Source organism: Sander lucioperca, chromosome 14 (genome assembly GCF_008315115.2).
Source record: "Sander lucioperca isolate FBNREF2018 chromosome 14, SLUC_FBN_1.2, whole genome shotgun sequence".
Lineage (NCBI taxonomy): Eukaryota > Metazoa > Chordata > Actinopteri > Perciformes > Percidae > Sander > Sander lucioperca.
This window is the reverse complement of record NC_050186.1, coordinates 30,080,350-30,099,639: the sequence shown is the minus strand read 5'-3', so window position 1 is coordinate 30,099,639 and position 19,290 is coordinate 30,080,350. Positions and strand designations below refer to the sequence as shown.

The 19,290-nt window shown below is 40.9% G+C and overlaps 2 long non-coding RNA genes across 2 annotated transcripts in view; one reads left to right on the top strand and one right to left on the bottom strand.

Annotated features, from left to right (window-relative positions):
* LOC116045153 overlaps window positions 1-1,170 on the bottom strand; it is an 810,130-nt gene extending 808,960 nt beyond the window's left edge. Inside the window, exon 1 of the long non-coding RNA XR_004103862.1 lies at window positions 1,074-1,170. This is a non-coding gene — a long non-coding RNA (uncharacterized LOC116045153). The remainder of the gene's footprint in view (window positions 1-1,073) is intronic.
* LOC116045154 lies at window positions 1,095-10,638 on the top strand. Its single transcript, XR_004103863.2, has 3 exons — window positions 1,095-1,278; window positions 4,152-4,155; window positions 10,628-10,638. It is a non-coding gene; the product is annotated as an uncharacterized LOC116045154 (long non-coding RNA).
* Window positions 10,639-19,290: the final 8,652 nt, after the last annotated feature.

Sequence of the window (19,290 nt, the reverse complement as noted above, 5' to 3'; positions counted from 1 at the left end):
TTGGTGTCACTTTTTGACGCTCTAGGTCGGGACTCTTGGCAGCACTTTTTGACGCTCTGGGTCGGGACTCTTTGCGGCACTTTTTGACTGACATGCGGCACAAGAATGAGACAGGTAAACGTATATTTTGCATGGGGTCACAAAAAGTACGTTTCAGTGACATGTGGGGGAAGAATGGGACACAAACCCCGATGTCCTAGGTGAAAGTCCTGTGTTGTATTTCCCAGCCACCACCTCAACCAACCTCCTTACGCGGATTTTTGGTCTTTAACACTACTCGCTGCTGTTGTCACTCTTAATACTACGAAATCATACAGCGCTGCAGCCGAGGTGCTACTCTGCCCGGTGCGTCCCGTACAGACGCTAAAGGGTGATTTTTGCGTCGTATCCGACGCTGACAGCCACTGACCAAGCGTCTTAAGTGTTGGGAGTGAGAAGGGGTTGCCTTAACCATATAGGCATATACTAGTGTATTTCTTTTGCCTAACATTAACCATTGTTGCCATGGGCAGATATTGATGAAAGCAAGAGATAAAAAATCATTGGCATTGGGTGTTTACAGCTTACAGCACCACGGTCGAGCTGCTGCTATGCCCGGTGAGTTCCATGCAGACGCTAAAGGGGGATTTATCGGTATCCGACACTGAGAGCCACTGTCCAAGCATCAGTATTTTACGAGTTAAGAGTGAGAACGGGTTGATTATTATGGTACCATGGTGGACAACTATGTCATGAACAATTGGTTTACTTATAAGTTGGCTTTACTCATGGCTGACCAGTTGGGGAAAAACCTTGTTTAATACTGTATGTAGACCATACATATACCATACAGCAATCACAGCAATTTCATCACGATTTAAATTATGGTCAGAAAAATTGCAATAAGACATTTCCCTCAAATTGTTCTGCCCTTCCTCCGGGGTTCAACAACTCTTTGGTTGTCAGTTTGAGGAAGCTTCCACAGGTGAGCTGAATAGGCAGACATTTTGACTTGTCAAAGCAGGAGAAGCCCAGGTGAAGCTAATTTCATTAACAATGACTCAGTTCCATTGTCACAAAACAAGGGTTAATACAAGGGTTAATACAGCACCTTAGTGCTTTTTGTACAGCATTTTGGTCAGCTTAAACTGTGTTTAAATGTGCTCTAGAAATAAACTTTACTAATTACTTTACAAGAGACAGGGTTTAGAGAGCAATTCTCAACAAAGTAAACAGAAGTACATAACCCTTGTGTTGTCCTTCGGGTCACTGGGACCCGAAGGACAACACAAGAGTTAAGTGTCCCAGTATGCCATGCCAGTGAGCCAGCATGCACAATACCAGGACCCTCACACTAGCTCATATAAATGGAATGCAGTCATTTACTTCTGTGCTTTTTCTGCTCTACTCCCTTTAATATGTGTTACATTAGAACACTACCTGCTCATACAAGATTAGTTTATACTGTCCTGGTTTCAAATACTTACCTTGAAAGTTATTTGAAAATAATTGTTTAATCAGGCAACACTTATTACTTTGATGGAGTTATCTAAATGAGCTTATTAGAATGTTTTCCATGATTATTATCTTACTTTCTTCATACTGGTCTTTCCAGAAAACTCAATAAGCCATCTCTGAGGCTCATTGAGAAATGTTGTAGTTTTACTTTTGGCTGAAAAAAAGATGCATAGTTGTTGCAACATTTGTAAAAAAAATGTTTTCCCATAAAAAGAATTTGATTGATGATGTTGTATGATTTTATCGACAAGTGAGTCTGAACAGTTCCCCTAACCCTTATTAATCATACACCCTTGGAACTTGAAGTGAATGGGTCACCACACTTAAAACTGTATTGTAATAAATCAGTTTGTGGTATTTCAAAGTTTATCTATTATGTTTTTTCAGCATGTTTCTTATCTATCATGTCCTGTTTTTTGAGAAACCCTCCACCTCTCCATTTTGTACTCTGGACATAACATTTTATAAACTTTCTTTTGGCACAATTGACCCTTAAAATTAAGTCCTTTCTGTTTTTAACATGCAATAACCAAGCTCATTAAGTAATTTACAACAATTGCAGGCCTATTTTAATATTTTTTTTTTAAAGGTTTACAGAAAGGTTTAAAACATAGCGGAGCTCATTCTCACTCTAAATTAAAATAACAAGAAATAATCAGTCATCAGCCTCTGCTGTGTAAAAGCCATTTATAGGGTTATAGGTGACGAAAGCCAATGTTTTCTTCTAAATTGCTTTTAAAGACAATTACATATTCTGGGCTTCATGTAATTGTTTTTCAATCTTGTGTTATTTATTTCTATGACTGTCTTTTGCTGCAGAATTGCAATATTTAATAGTGTGCACAAAACGGCATCATGGGGTCACAGATATTGCATATAATCTGAAAAAGTGAAAGAGCCTCCAACTGCATCATAGTCATTTCAAATTTATATCAAAATGTGCACTTATTCTACATGTATTTACTAGTAGTGTTGAAGCATATTAGCAGCAGTGTAATTGCTGGATAACAAATAGTTTTGATGGCTAGTTCTGTGAAGAGAGAAGACAGAGAGGCAGTTAGAAGAGAAAAATGTGCTGCATGCAGATTCCCGTAATTCATTGCTGATTGACCCATACCCATGTCAGCCAACACTGTTCCATCATCCCCTCTCTCGCGCTCTCTCTCTCTCTCTCTCTCTCTCTGTTAAAGAGCAATTTTTAGTTTGGCATCCCTACTGAATTAATGCGTGTGGAAATGAGGGATTTGTTTATTTTGGATTTACTAAGTGGATTTTTCTCCTTTTTTGTAACGATCCCTGCTCACCAAGTAAAGTCTTTCTGAAGGTTCTGGAACTAATATGTAATGCATAATAACAGGAAAAGCATCCATACATTCTGATATGCAATATTGTTATATTTAGGCAAGATTTCAACGGCCATCTTCAAGTATCAACAGGAAAACAAGTGAACACAGGACACTATGAGCAAGGTCATTGTAACAATAAAGATGGATCCCACTGTCTGTATCAACGCAGTGAGATTGAAAACACATGCTATTATGGCTATTCTTATTCCTTTCATCTTCCCCTTTCCGTCTTATATCTTATGGAGTGAGGGCATATGTGTTAATTACATCATAAATATTGCAACAGTTTATCAATCCACGTCAATGACCCAACACGAGAACCTCTTCTGTCTCCACCACCCACCCTGCACTCCACAGCTTTAACATTCCCTTTCCAATATGCCACACTGCACTCATTGATTTTCCGTGAAGGGCTTGGAGAGGTCATGTGTTCGATAATTACAAGCAGTGCATCACGAAGCTGCAAATAACATCAGCATCATTAGTGCATCTTTGGGCACTTAGAAAAGCATCTGTCTTTAATCACAGTTTGGAAATACAGAATTATGCCAGCAGCACCTACCTCACCTCAAAGAATTTGAGATTTTTTTTTCCTTTCCTTGTCTGTTTTGCATTGTATGTATTCTCAATTTCTTGCTTTGAAATTTACATAATTCAGCACAATAAAGTGCGATTTTTTTTTGACAAAATGTTAAGAAATGTGTATCCCTGAACATGTGTCACGCCTTATGTATGTACTGTAAATAGAGTGAACAAAACATTAGAAACATCTTTCAATAATGTTGTCCAGTACAACATAAATACATGACTACATTACAAAGCTTTGCAAAGGTACAATTCATGGCAGAACTGTGGTATTGGATTGCATAAGATTGTACAGGTGCACCTTATAAAGTGGCAACTGAGTGTACATGAACTATTTTAATCTTACAGGAAGGACATATGCAAAACACATTGCACCATCACTCCAAAACCCCCTCCAAACACACACTCAAGTACACACAGTATGTTGCTCCACTTGAACATCTCTTGAGTTATTTTAGGCTGAACCAGCCTTACATCTGTGCTGAGAGTCAGTGAGTCAGAGAGGTGCTCTTGCGGCATTGCATGGTGTTTTCTGTCTGTCAGGAATCGGAGATCCACCGGCAGAGAGATACTGGCACTATCGGCTGAGAATGCTCCGAGTGTCAGAACTCCACAAATTAAATCCTCAAATATGGTACATACTGGAGGGTGAAGTGCAGTCTCCTGCTGGTGGCATCATCTACTGGTAGTGAGCGTGGTTGACGCACTGCAGGGGGTCTTTAGAGACGTGCCAACCCAACGCTTTAAAAGTTTAAAGATGTCAGGGAGACGGGGCGTTAATCATTAAGGTCTCTATTTTCTTTATTATTTTATAGCAGACAGGGACGGAGAAGGGAACATGCGTTGGAACACATTCAACCTGTTAAAATGGAATATAATAAATCAGGATACTGGGAGACATGAGGTTATGAAGGAGAAGGATGCATTTATATTCAAAGATTACTGTAAAATCTACGTACACATGCAGCAGGTCAAAAATCAGATGTCTTTCCTACCCCAACCTTGTTTTGACCATGGCTTACTTACATTAAGTATAATTATACTGATGTTAAAACACTATGATACTTTCTCTATTTGTAATCTTTGTCATGGACATGTGCACTTGTAAATACCCTGTTAGAAACTGGGGTTTCTTCAGCTGAAATATAGCCGTGATAATCTGGTTTCTCTAATCCCTTACCCCAATGACAGAAAGTGGAGTTCTTGTTGCCGGGACTTTTTACAAATCAGGTTACTGCTGAAAGCTAACAGTAACCTGCTTACGCACGTACTGTACATGTGCTGAAGATCTGTGTGTTGGAGCGAGGCAGGAAAATGATGAGTTGAAAATGTGTACGACTTTGTTGAGTTTCAAAAAAAGCTTTAAAATCTAAATTAATTAACGCTTATGAAGTAATTTGAATACAATGTAAATTGCAAAATGTATCACTAGGATTATACTCAAATGTTTGGTTACATTTAGTTTTGTTGGATTTCTGGGTGATTCTGTAGGGATTTTGGGATAGGATAGGCAAAAATAAGCCTTGGCTTCAGCCTGTTCCTTATTCGGTTAGCTACGGTGGCAAATTGTGGGAAATAATTGTTTGTTTTATGTATGTTAACCAAAATAAAATTCATCATCATCATCATCATCATCATCATCATCATCATCATCAAAAGATACAAGGCCTAGCCCTGGACAGGAGCCTTCCTGGAGTTAAATCTCTTGTACATCCGGCATACCTCTGACAGATCGCGATGGTGAGGGTGGGCAGATGGCTGGGGGTGAGGTGTGAAGTGGTTGGTTGAGAGGTGGGGTGAGCCAGGACCGGATACAGCCTGCAGAGCCGCAGCTCAATCAGGTTGTTGTTACGTTGCGAGTCTGATCGGCTGGTAGTTGGTACTTTGAGCAAGGTGGGGGGGGGATTTTCTCTAGCAGTTGGTATCCAACAGGCTGAACCATGTAGGACTGTTTTACACCAAACCTGGTGACCCACAATATCCCTGTGTTTGCACGTCAGGCTGCACAACACGCAACTGAATACGCTGTTGTCAAACAGAGAACTGCTTTTTCTGCGTTTTTGTTTTTGTTTTGCTGAGTTTCTTGCCTTACATCCTGGAGACTGACTCTGATCTTTAAATTTAGGTGGCTATGACAAAGGACAATTAATTTAAACTGATGCTCGATTCCATTTAGTAGTTCTGGTGCCCCCACCCAGCTTGTACTTAACCTGTCTGAAGGGGAGCATGTCTATGTTCCCACAGCCCTATGGTCCCACAGCCCTATGTTCCCACATTTCTAAGAATTTTTTTTCACTGAAAATTAGGCCCTATGTTCCCACAGCCATATGTTCCCACATTTCTAAGATGTTATTTCCAAAATTTGGCCCTATGTTCCCACATTTCCTTTCTCATAAATTTGTATCAGAGTTTATCCCCCTAACTCTAACCCCTAACCCTAACTCTAAAACAGGTTATGGGAGGATAGGGCTTAAATTGAAGGGGAATGTAGGAACACAATATCTAATTTTGAAAATGTCCTAGAAATGTGGGAACATAGGGCTGTGGGAACATAGGGCCGCATTTAAAGAAAAATCTTAGAAATGTGGGAACATAGGGCTGTGGGACCATTGGGCTGTGGGAACATAGGGCTGACCCCGTCTGAAGCTCCTTATCCCACTTAGGCCTACTTGGCCCGCTGAGGTTGAGTTCAGCTGTAAACCAGAACTTGACAGTCTTGTAAACGTGTGATGTGCTGAATTATGACATTTGTTTGAAAAAGGAGACGGAGAAACAGAAAAAGGATCAGACAGAATTATTATATGAGTAGGGGGCTAATTACCAACCACTGAGACTTTAGAGTGTCATTATGGAATAATGAAAATATCACTCAAAACGCTATTACAGAAATATTAAATTTTCATTAGACACCCCTAGAGCTTCTCTACCCCATTTCTATATCTTTTTTCTTTTTTTTTACTGCTCGGGACGCTTCATTCTATTAATATTTAATGACGATGATGGAATTATTAGTTGAACCACTAAGCATTCAGCTTTTGGGACGTGACTGAATCCAAATGCGGAGGGGGGAGGGGGGAGGCAGAATTGAATGAGGGTAAGTGGGAAGGAGTAAAAAGAAGAAAAAAGTCAATTGAATTTGAAATCCAATACAGTTGGTGTGAAGCCATACAAGACAGACACAAAAAAAGAATAAAAAATAAATAGATAAAATAGTTAGTAGACAGCCTCCAGCAGAGACAAATGGGACTGAAGAAGCCCCATTGTAAGGCGCATGCTAATATTGGGAAAAATACAACACATTTGATTGAAAGGGAAGTCAGTTCCCTACTGTTTTCTGTATTGATTGAAAAAGTTGATTTCCTCTGTTGTGATCCAAAACTGGTTTTATTTTCTCACAAATCTGACCTGGTCACATTTAATCAAGCTTTACAGTCTTTACTCCAGTGTTTATACCATTGTTGAATGGGGTCAGGATCAAACCTTTTGCAATAACCCTGCAACAACAAGCATCCAACATTTATGTAAATTATATATTTAATAGTGTTAATCACATCATTTAAACAGTATATTTCACAAATATACACTGTATATACTGTCATATCCAACTACCTCAGATATATAATTGTATATATGGTGTATATTGCTGTGTTTAGTAGTAGTAGCCTACAGTATTCAATTTAGTCTTGCAATTGTAGGTTTTTACGGTGTTTGGTGTTTTAAGCCCCCAACGTCAGCACTAGGATTAGGCAATGGTTAGGGTTAAGGTTAGGGTTAGGTGCCTTGAAGTCGACGGTCGCAGCGCTGCCTTGAAGTCGACGTTGGGGACTTAAAACACCATAGAGCATTTTTTACACAATGACAGAAGATGGCTTACAATTAATACTAGGTTTCGACCAATTATCGGCCTGGCCGATTATCTGGGCTGATATTTGACAATTAGCAGATTATCTGTATCAAATGTTTTATTCTATCGATAACCGATGAAGTTAATTAATTAAAAGGTGCGCTACTTTGGCTTTGCCACAGCTCTGTAAGCAGTCTGCAACACCTGCAAACAAACTGTTAGCATGTTGATACTTCAGGAAGCTATTTTTGTTTTTATTTATTTATATTAGTGTTTAACATTTCAGTTTTATTAAATAATTGCTTAAAGCATTTAAACAAACTTCCAAAATGTAAATTTTGACTAAACAATTTTCATTTTTACTATAAATGCATATGGGTTCCAAATATCAGTTTCATTACCTACTAATAATCGGTATTGGCCCTGAATGACCAGTATCGGTCGACCCCTAATTAATACTGCAGCTGAAAAAAAAACAACTAAAAACTGACCTCAGAGAATTCAATCCTCTGAAGAAACCAACTGAGATTGAATTAATCTTGGTATTGTGTAAAAGGCTGACGTTACGGCAAATGTACAGAACATGCATCTGAATGCAAGCTGGTAGGTGCTCCACCTGCCTTGCAAGCTGGCATTGGTTAACATGTCTATATGTTTGAATACTGTAAAACACAAAATGCTGGCATGATTAGCATGGCTGGATACACTCCATACTGTGCTACTGAGAAAAGTTAATTAGCCTCTCAGGGCTCACCCTTCCTGGTTGACAGTGCCAATAAATTCTACTTAAACAAGATGCAGAGGAAGTGACAGGTTTCCCACGTTTGTATTTCTATGCATTAATATCAATAAGTCGGTGGTGTTTTGCAATGGCTGATTCAAATGACAGCATGCTCCTAGCCAACAACTCTTCTCTGTTGTTCAAACATCATTTCAAGGCCCCGTTACCTGTGGAAAGTTATGGATTTCAGCTTTTGATAATCACCTGATTCTGTAGATGCCAAAACAATGGAGCCTGACAATAATAAAGTTCTTTTGATTTGTCATGGCTGGACATATGTGAGTGCTCTGTGCCCTTGACAGTAATATCAGGACAACCTTGCTGCTATTTGCCATTAGGGTGGTACATTTAGAAGGATTTTATGCTTTAGACATTTTATTGTAACTCCACAACTTTAACAACAAACATTTCTCACCTATTACGTAATTGGTCCACCTATTACGTCATTGGTCCAACACCCATGTTTAAAAACTAGGAGGGATGGTTAAGAATTGACTAGGGACTATGCAAACATTCTTATCATGGTTCAATAAAATGAACAAAATGTCATCAAAATGCTTACATTTGTCTTACCCATGAGCATCCCACTCTTTCCTGCTCTGACACTGAACACTGTAACCAAATGTAAATGTGAGACTGTCCTCCCCTGAACAACGCTCCTAGCTGTATTTTGTTCAAGCAGAAAAATAAGACCATACATTTAGGTGTATAGTGGCGGTATAGTGGTGCCCTTGTTTGGCCGTACATTTCTGCATGAGGAGGCAAGTTGGGGTGGTGGATGGGTTAAAGAAACACACTTTCACCTGGGAGAGTGGGGTTTGAGTCATGTTTAAATCTAAAACTAAACAGCAATTTTTCTCCGCCACTAGGGGCGCTATTATATGATACGCTCACGTGGATCGTAATAGAGGGTTAGGAACAACTGACCCATATCGTCGAAAGGTTTAGAGGACTTGTTGGTAAATCTCTAATGCAGAACAGCGGCATATTGAAGTTATTCAAAGCAGACTGAGTTGAACGAGGATAGCTGACAATGTTAGGAGTTGATGTAAACTATGTAAGTGTCTTGTGAGGAGCATGAGAAGAGGAATAAAGTGCAATTTGTGGAATCCTTAACTCATTATGTAGATTGTCCTCTCCAGCACCTTTCTCATACAGTGGTCCTTATCCAGAGTCAGCACAGTGTGTGTTAAACTTTTGTTCCAATTTCCCTTTGAGTGACATTTGGCTAGTGAGGAGAAGCCTTTCAAAATAAGTACACTCTCTTTTGAAAAATGAAACCATGAGATAGGTCTTGGAATTCTGGAGAAAGATTGAATACATTTATGTAAGTGTGCATGTGTGTGTGTGTGTGTGTGCATGTGTGTGTGTGTGTGTGCGCGCGCGCGCGCGCGCGCGCGCGTGTGTGTGTGTGTGCGTGTGTGTGTGTGTGTGTGTGTGTGTGCCTGGCACAGGTGATGAGAGCATATGTGCATGCTTCAAAATGTTTGAGTCACTTTACATTCAGCACTAATTAAGAGCTGAGAGGAGGAAGCAGAGTCGGACTAGTGTCTGTCTTTCTTTCTGTCTTACTCAGACAGACACACGTAAAGCATCCAGACAGCTATAGCTAGACTAAGTGTCCCAGCTGAGTTTTCTGTTGCACGACTAAAACAACTTTTGGATGTCCACGTTCCACCAAAACAAGTTCCTTCCCGAGGCTATTTTGCAGCGCCACCATGGCTCAGTCTGGTGCATAGCGCCGCCCAAGACGATTGTGATTGGTTTAAAGAAATGCCAATAAACCATCCCAAGTTCTGGCAAAGCGAGACTAGGCAATTAAAGGTTAGCTTTAGGAAAAGATCGTGGTTTGGGTTAAAATACATTTGTGGCGTTAGTTAAGAATGTCTTGTAAGAAAGTTAACCTACGTTACCTACGTACCTTAAATCATGTCAATGTTAACATTAGATTTTATAACTAGATACAGACAGCGTTCTCTCTCTCTTAGGTGTAAGTCCTGTGCAGTGTTGCCACAGTTACTTTGAAAAAGTAACTTAGTTACTTTACAGATTACTTGATTTTAAAAGTAACTAAGTTAGATTACAAGTTACTTTATTAGTTACATTCAGCAGCTGCTGACAACACCCCGCCGCCTCAACATAAAAATGACAACTGTGACAAAGCTGTTCTGTGAGGCAACTCGGCATTGACAGTAGTAGGTAGTAGTAGTAGTAGTATCTTGTTTATTATCGCATGAAACGAAGGCGAGTCAACCGTGTTTAAGGGCAGCATTTCTGCTACAACATACTGCCCGACCAACTTCTTCAACTCTCCCCCACTTACTGGTTTTGCACCGAAGTCCAGCTTTTGTTGTTTGGGTGGTGGGGGACCTTCTTCTCTCTGCTTTGCACCACCTGGTGGGACTTGCTCTGTAAGTTTGACTGCAGTGCTGCGACTCCAAATGTTTCTTCAAATTTGACGTAGTATTTTTGTAGCTAGATAGCACTTTGTCGCCACCAGCACAGAGTGTACCACGAACCTTAATATTGCCATCTTTAGCTGACACAAACTCAAAATAGTGACTGTATTTCCAGCTAGAAAACGCGCATCTCTCTCCTCCCTCCATTGTTGTTTACGTTTGTGTCACTGCATGGTACACGTTAACTGTCCACATGCTGAAAACGTGACCTGTCCACATGCTAAAAACGTGACTTGTCGCATACGTGACTTCACTCCCCGAGACGCAAGAAGAAAGCAAAAACAATATATAATTTTACTAAGGAAAATGACAAAAATAGTAACGCACAGTGACTTGGATAAGTAACTTTAATCTGATTACTGGTTTGGAAATAGTAACGCGTTAGATTACTCGTTACTGAAAAAAGTGATCAGATTAGAGTAACGCGTTACAAGTAACGCGTTACCCGGCATCACTGGTCCTGTGTTTGTTTGAGCCATCCATCACCCTAACCTTCCTTCTTACTCAAACAGCGTTGCAGTCGAGTGGTTGCTCCGAATGTTGAATATTGACGCAGATGTGTGATCCACCTAACCAATGGATAAACGGCCCACTGAGACAACTTTGAGGTAGAGTAGGGGCCTACTGCCTCGTATCTATGGTAGGGATTGCAAGTGATAACGCCTATTTGTTTGGCTGATAACACCTGAATCGGCTGGGCTTAGCATAGAGCTTGGAGACAAAGAGACAATAGCTCGGGACAATTATTGTATCATGTTTGTTTAACCCAAACATGAATACAGAAGTAGTACAGAAAGGACAATTTGTATTTCAGAGTGATTTGAAACTAAGTATGTTTTTTAAACGGAACAAGAATATATATTTTTTTTCCCATAACTCCGTGAAATTTGGCACTTGACCACTCTAAGATTTCACATCACTAACCATTGTTCCGAACAATTAATATGGACTCTTTTAATGTCTTAAAGCCCTATTCACCCCAACCCCAGCAAACACACAACACTGCTGGTATTTAATTTTCATTGGCCATCAGGCTAATTGGCTGGTTGATGTGACAGCTTACGGAGCAAGGGTGTAAGGCTACAAGAACACTTTACTCTCTGCTTCACATTTCCCCTCTCTCTCTCTCTCACTCACACACACACACACACACACACACCTAGCTCATCCCTCTGACAGCTAAATTGGGATTAACGAGCTTTCAGGGAAAAGCTACTTTTCTCTATGCTTTTCTTCCATTGACACCCACATGCCTGACTGTCTGACTGGCTTGTGCTTGATGTTGCATCAAATAGAAATGTTTCCTTTTTTTTCTTTTAAACTTAGTACACACCTGCTTGGTATACACAGCCTGCGGGTCTTTTTCTGGCACAACGGTCAACAAACTGAGCTTTGAGACCACGGTGGATTCAGAAGTAAAAGAGGAATTCATGGTCCGAAAATATATACATTTGAGAATAAATCACAGCCTCATGATGACTGGAGGAAAAAAACATAAATAGGACAGAACAAAAGGAGAAAAAAAGTTAATGGCCTTTAATATTAATGTGACAACATGGCAGATGGTGGGGCTTTGAGTTGGCGAAGTGAGACTAAGTTGTACTCAGCACGATCTGGTAGTGCCAGTTTCACACCACGGCATATTTTATGGTGAACCGAAGCTGCACAGCATGCTCAAATATTGTGGGAAATATTGGTATTTAGTACTTTCACACATAATCATCACAGAAACAGTTTTATCAAGAAAGGCAAATGATGGTAGACTGTTCTTTTAGGGGCCTGTATGCTAATTTGTAAAGGCCTACATGCATATTAGAGATGTGTCTGCAATTTTACCAACATTACCAATATGTTTGGTTTCTCTTGCAAACCATGTCCAAAGCATCGGTTCTGTGTAATTTCAGAGGAGTTACTGATTCAAAGGCCTTCCAAGCCTTTTGGTGCAGAATATGTTTGCCAGTTTGATTTGAATGAAATTCTCCCTATTGAGTGATGCCTAATGAGTAATGTCCATTGCCTTTCCTTCATCTGCTAGTCTGAGTGTCACGGAGCAACAGTGGACCCAAAAGCATGACTCAGAGCAGAGAGTGAAAGGTAATGGAGCTTTATTGTACAGAGTACAATCCAGGCGAAGGTAACAAAATCGGCAGGCAAAAGACATGGTCAAAAAGAAGAGCTAGAGGTCTACAAAAACACTGGGAAAAAAACACCAGAGATAATGCTGGAGAGTGAGACACAAGGTACTACAACAATCTGGCAACTAATGAATGACACAAGGTAACTATATATACACTGGGACAGAGGAAGACGATTACACACAGGTGACACACATTAGGGAAGGGAGGGTAATCACACAGGCGGGAAGGCAGACAAAGACAGGAAGACAAGTGACCTGAAACAGAGACAGACGGTAAGTTAACAAAATAAAACAGGAAATCAGGGAAACAAACAAAACATGAACTAAGAGTGGGAACAGGATGTGACACTGAGTGCTAATTAGCTATCAAGTGTTCATTTATTAGCTGTCTGATGATTTTTACGGTTCAACGAGTCACAGTCATACACTGTTTATATGCAGTCATTTGGGGTTCTAGGTCCATTTCTAATACTGAAGCAGATGAAACATGACGGTCAGAGCAGCAAGGACAGAGAAGGAAGCAAAAAGGGAAAAAAATAGGTGCATCTCTTATTTGATAGCTTCTCACTCCTCCTCGGCTGAACCGGAAGTTGTTCTGGCCCCCCTTCGTGAAGCCGTCTCAAAGCTCTTATTTCTGCCCCGAGGAGCGAGCATCGACGAGGGATCTCCGAGGAGCTATGAGTGAGGATACACGAGAGCAGCCTTCCCGGAAGCCGTACAGCTGAAAGCTGTTGCTAACTCTGCCCATACAGCTGATGAATTCATGTGGCACTTCAGTGGAAAGGACGTCTCATCCCTCTAAAAATCCCTCTCTCTTCCCATGATTTCCTTGTGTCTCTCCTGTGCTTCCTCAGTGGGACGGACTAAGATGCGAGGAAGGGAGGCAAGTGGAGGAGCCGGGGAAGCAATTTAAGAGAACTGAGATGTACCTAATGAGTCTGAGAATGCGAGGAAACAAAAAACAAATACTAGTAATGTAATGGTAAATTAGAATAGTTTACTATCTTACAGGTCGAGATTTTGGTTTACTAACTCTGGCCCACTGTCAGTGATCTTTTAAATACCTATTGTCTTTACCTCTTATGTAACATTGCATTTGAATTTGAGGCCATGGGCTGTCTGGAATTACTGGTACTGGCACATCATTCGACCCATGGATCACAAGGCTCTGAACATGCTCTGGCACTTTGGCACAGGACACAAGCCCCTCCATCTGTAAAGATGAGGGGGGGATGCCACAGTCAGAATAACCTGCAAGCTCAAATTCGGCCCAGGGAGGAGCAAAGCTCATTCGGATGCTCTTCACAATCTCAGCAGGACATATGTACCATCAAGCCCCTGCACCTGCTGTATGTCCGCAAGGGGTCGGCCGCCAAGGATGCCAGAGAAGCTTCCCCTGCCTGGTTGGACAGCTCTCCTGTAGACGTGATAATGTGTGGTCCAAAACATGTGCCCACTTTAGGACATGAGAGCAGAAACCCCCCTTCATGCTTTCATTACCTCCCGTTTGGACTACTGCAATGGACTCCTGTCTGGGGTCCCCAGCAAAACCCTAGACAGGCTCCAGTATGTCCAAAACTCTGCCGCAAGGGTCCTCACCCACACCAAGACGTGGCAGCACATCACCCCAACCCTCATCTACCTTCACTGGCTCCCATTTAAGTCCTGCATCAAATAAAAAAAACTCCTTCTCACCTACAAATTCCTCCATGCCCTGGCCCCACAGTACCTCTCCAACCTCCTCCATCCATACACCCCACCCGGAAACCTGCGGTCCTCAGACGCTGGCCTGCTCTCCATTTCCCACACCAGACTCTGTACCTTTGGAGACAGAGCCTTTTGTGTTGCAGCCCCATCCCTCTGAAACACCCTCCCTGCATATATTCTAAATGCTACATCCCTGTACATTTAAAAAAAAAACTCCTGAAACACCACTTGTTCACCACAGCCTACAACCTCTTAGACTGGTTAAACCCAGCCCGATCTGCCGGCGAATTGATTTCGCCCTGCAGTTCAGGCTGGAAACCTGTACATTTATCTATCCTGCTTCTGTTACAATTTTGCAAGGACCAATCACAAACTGGCTTATCCACCTGGCGCGCTATTGGCGGGTTTAACACGATGACGATAGAGAAGTGACCAAACAGCTTCTTGTTTACATTCAACATGGCGGCCACCGAAGCGCAGCAACCCATTGATTGACCCGGATCGTTGGTCTGATTGGTTGAAGGACTATCCAATTGCGTACAGAGTCATTTGAACTATGCCCGTTGATCACACCTCTTGTGCAGAAAATACAGAGCAGACTCCCCAGACTAAATGTTCAATCTTAAAAGATTGAGCTTGGTCTGGTGATAGCCAGACTAACAACCTCCCTTAGTATAGCCACAGTAATTCTGTAAAGTGTCCTTGGGTTCCATGAAAGGTGCTATATAAATAAAAGATATTATTATCATTATAATTAAATATGTTCATATAGAAAGCGCCTCGCTTAGTATGGATGTGTTTACTTGAGTGGGCAGTTTAAAAGCTTTGTGGGTTGTCAATGTTTATAGCAGTAAAGTTAAAAGGTCCAAGCGCAGAACATTGGGCACCTCGTCATTTATATTCTGGTATTCAGAAAAAGAGTAATTCCATTATGATTGGACCAGTTCCACCTATTGAGTTTAACAGTAATTCAGCTGCCTAATTATTATAATAGACTTTTTGTTTTCACCTGGGAACAGAACTTATCATTAGAAAGAGCTAAAAGTAACTTGTTAGTGTTCCTCTCATCCCATGAAGGGATGAACCTGTGTCTAAACATAGACTAAAGCTTTCTTGAAAAAGTATTCAGCTAATTGCAGCCCTTGTGTAATGTCTTCATTGCTGAAAGAAAAAGAGAAACTTAGTGAGTCAAGGTTATTAAAAGGAAATTATTTTTCTTGGTGAGGTGATTAGCTGGTGTTAAAATAAGTTTAAGTCTGGTTTGTGTAACAGTATGTGCAGCATGTGTGTTTAGAGTTCTTTCTTTCAATCATTGCCAAACAGATAAATCACAATTTCTCCCATCTGTTAGCCAGGCTTAGAAGAAGAGGTGGGAGAAAACTAAGAGAAATGGGGAGCAAATGAAAACATGAAGAGGATAAATCGAGAAGAGAGAGATAAAAGAGGGAGAGTTAAAAAGACACATTAATGCAGAAAAAAAACCTTCTGGCTAATGATACATTTCCAGTAAGAACCCAATAACACAACTTATTTAAAACGTTACACTGTTTCAGTTTAAAAACCCACTTTTCTTTTTTACTAAAATCCCAGCTCATCTCGGAAAAAGGGACAAGTAAACATTCAAAAGGTCAGAATTCATTAGCAGGGAAAATAGCTTGCGAAAAACATAATTACGTCTCTTCTCGTTCTCCCCTCTTATATTCATGCTTCTCTCTTTCCTCAAAGCTCAGCAGAAATAATGAGATGATAAAAGAGTGTCTGTTTGACACCTGCTGAAACGCTGAAGAAAAACAGCCTGTTTCACTGATTCTGTTAAAGGTTTTGTAGAGAAAAATACTTGCCAAGTTTAAGGTATTTTAACATGTCAACAGCAGTCAGTGCACATAACGGATGTGAAGTCTTTATTCACTTGTTTAGCGTTTAAATTGATGCAGTTGTCATATAACATTTGTTTAATATATCCAGTGAGTGGTATTATAGTGAACACACACACACACACACACACACACACACACACACACACACACACACACACACACACACAAACAAACAAATGTACCTTATACACAGCAAAGCAGTGGCACAAACACAGACACCATCTGATCTTGTGTGGTCCATAGCTTTTTAACCCAGCAATTATTGACAGTCGACTCCAGTCTGTAGCCTACAAAGTAAGAGAACCACAGGCTGGACACACACACACACACACACACACACACACACACACACACACACACACACACACACACACGTGACCGCCAAGGACCACCACAGTCATTATGGAGTTGCATCTGTTTGCAAATAAACCACCTCCTCTCCTTAACTCTCCCACTGTGTCCTGATATTCACTTCATGTTTCTTCCATAAACCCAAATCTAAACATAGAAATACAGTAAGAGCAACTATGAAAACCTCCATTCTTTTGCCAGATTCAGAAGATTCAGATCGAGATTCAGAACAGAACAAAAAAAAGTAAAGTTTCATTTAATTACTACATGTGCATTTCACTTTGATACAGATCTTGATTTGAAAGTGGCCATTTTCATTCTCTGTAATCAAGAAACTCCAGCAGTCTTATCTTTGGCATAGTTAATCCATAAGATGAAAACCCAAATTCATTTTAACTGTAATGAGAGGTCAGCACTGTATGAAAAGCTTTTATTACAGCTATGTTGTTAACTGGTGTTTTAGCTATGTTGAGAAAAACTAAAAGAAAAAAAGACGCTTTTTTTCATGTGGTATATAAAACATTCACTGTACAATAAACAGTATTACAATTGAACAGTATTGGTGTTAAAATAACAGAGAGCCAGAACAACCACATTAACCCTGAATCATGGTGGGGCAGAGCTAGAGTATACTGATTGTTACAGATATTTCCCAAATACCGAAAGTTTTCATTTAGCCCATGCCACAACCCATCAACTCCAAAACTGATTTTTCCTGTCCTGATAATGACACACACCTAGAGCTATGTGGAAGAGACGCTGCCAGAAACCGGCAGGAGTTTGACATTGAAACAGCATGGACCAAAAAAAAAGTGTTTTCGTGACCCCTAGTCAGGTCAAAACAACTTTATGAAATGAGAGGGATGTCTTTACGTGACATGCAAAACAAATCTTTAGAGGTTGTATTTGTGTTCTTTATTGGGAAGCTTTTTTGTACCTGCTTCGACCTAGGTCAAAATGCAAAACATGCAATTTCTAATGCATGCTTTCTACTGTAACATTCCATCCAACTAATATTCATTCTTGTTTCATCATCTCCAAATATCTGGCTGACTAGCAGCAAAATGTGCTATACTGTGAAGTCATTTTCTCAAATGAATGCCAAAGTCTGAAGAATCAGGTCCAGACTTTGTCCGAAGTTGCCCTTTTACACATGTAGCACACAACAGGACATTGTCCGTGTCAAATGGTTCTCACTTACTGGAAATACGAGGGGTGGCGCCTGGGTAGAGCATGCAGGATGCCAGCCCAGTCTCATGGCAGTTCGTGAAATGGTCACGTTATTGAATCTATTGATTTGTGTACTGAACACGTTAATGTCGTTATTTTCGTGTGGTGAGCACAAATTTTAAAGTAATGTATTTCAATGTGAAGCATATTTCGTGATCACAGAACGATTACGGTAGCGAGTAGTATTGATAAGGTGAAAATCCGCGCAGGGAGGTTGGTCGGGGTGGTGGATGGGTCAAACAACACAGGACTTTCACCCCGGAGACCGGGGATCGTGTCCCGCATGTTGCAGTTCCTATTCTCTTCCTAACCACAACTGACCCGTTGTTGTGGCCGGCGTCCGGGGATTGCATCCCGCGTGTGGCGATCCATCTCGTTGTTGACGCCGGCGTGTGGCATTTCATTTCCCGTTGTGGCATCCCCCAGAGCAGCCCAGGTCATGGCAGTTTGTGAAATGGTCACATTCGAAAATCGTGACCTGTACACGAAATAAACGAGAAAATCGTGACCTGTACACGAATCAATAAATCTAAATAACGTGACCATTTCACAAACTGGCGTGAGACCGGGATGAGGAGGCAGGACATGAAGTAGCCGCTCATAATGTGGCCATAAACCACTGAGTCTCTTGCCGTTTCTTGAATTTGTTTGCCGATTTTGGCGTCGGCCCTTACCGACAGAAGTTCCCGAATTGTCATCTTCCAGTTAGACATTATCATTGCTGTCTTTGTGTAAATGACGCTTCTTCTTCACACTTGGATGTTTGTTTTCTTCTAGTTTCGCGTCAGCTGCATGATAGAAACGTCATCAACACGCCCACTCGCTAGCTGTGGATTCTCCAGACATTAGCGGTGTTTCCATTCAATTAACCCAAAAAAAGGAAACGTAAATTAGGTGCATTTCCACCATCTGGTTTGGAGTAAATAAACTAGGCTAAAATAGAGGTTGCTAACTGGAAACAAAACAAAACCGCCTTGGCCAGCGAGTATTGCTCATTTTACATGCTGTCCCGAGATGAAGACACGTTATGGGAATATCCGAGAAAATGTTGACAGCGGAAACAGCTGATCAGCATACCTGCCAACATTTGGTTTTGAAAATCCGGGAGATTTGTGCGGGGGCCACCATCACACATCTCCTGCGCGATGGTGCCGCTGTGTTTTAATGTGCCATGCGCTACATTAAAATCAATGCACACCTTACAAAAAGCGTGGAGGTTGTCGATATGACTAGATAAGATGCATGTAAATTGTTGCGCCCAACACTGTTGAAATTTACAGCTATATTTCGATTTCTTTGCGGGAACACCACATTCACCTGCCATTTTTATCAGCTTGCTTTAGGGTCTCAACTTTCTGCAAAGCTTGCGCAGAGATCAACTGCGCAACTGGGTTATAGGTTGCCAGGTTGAGGTGACAAACGGGTTGAAAATTGTATAGATTGTGTGAATAGGATGTGTTTCATACAAGATCTGAC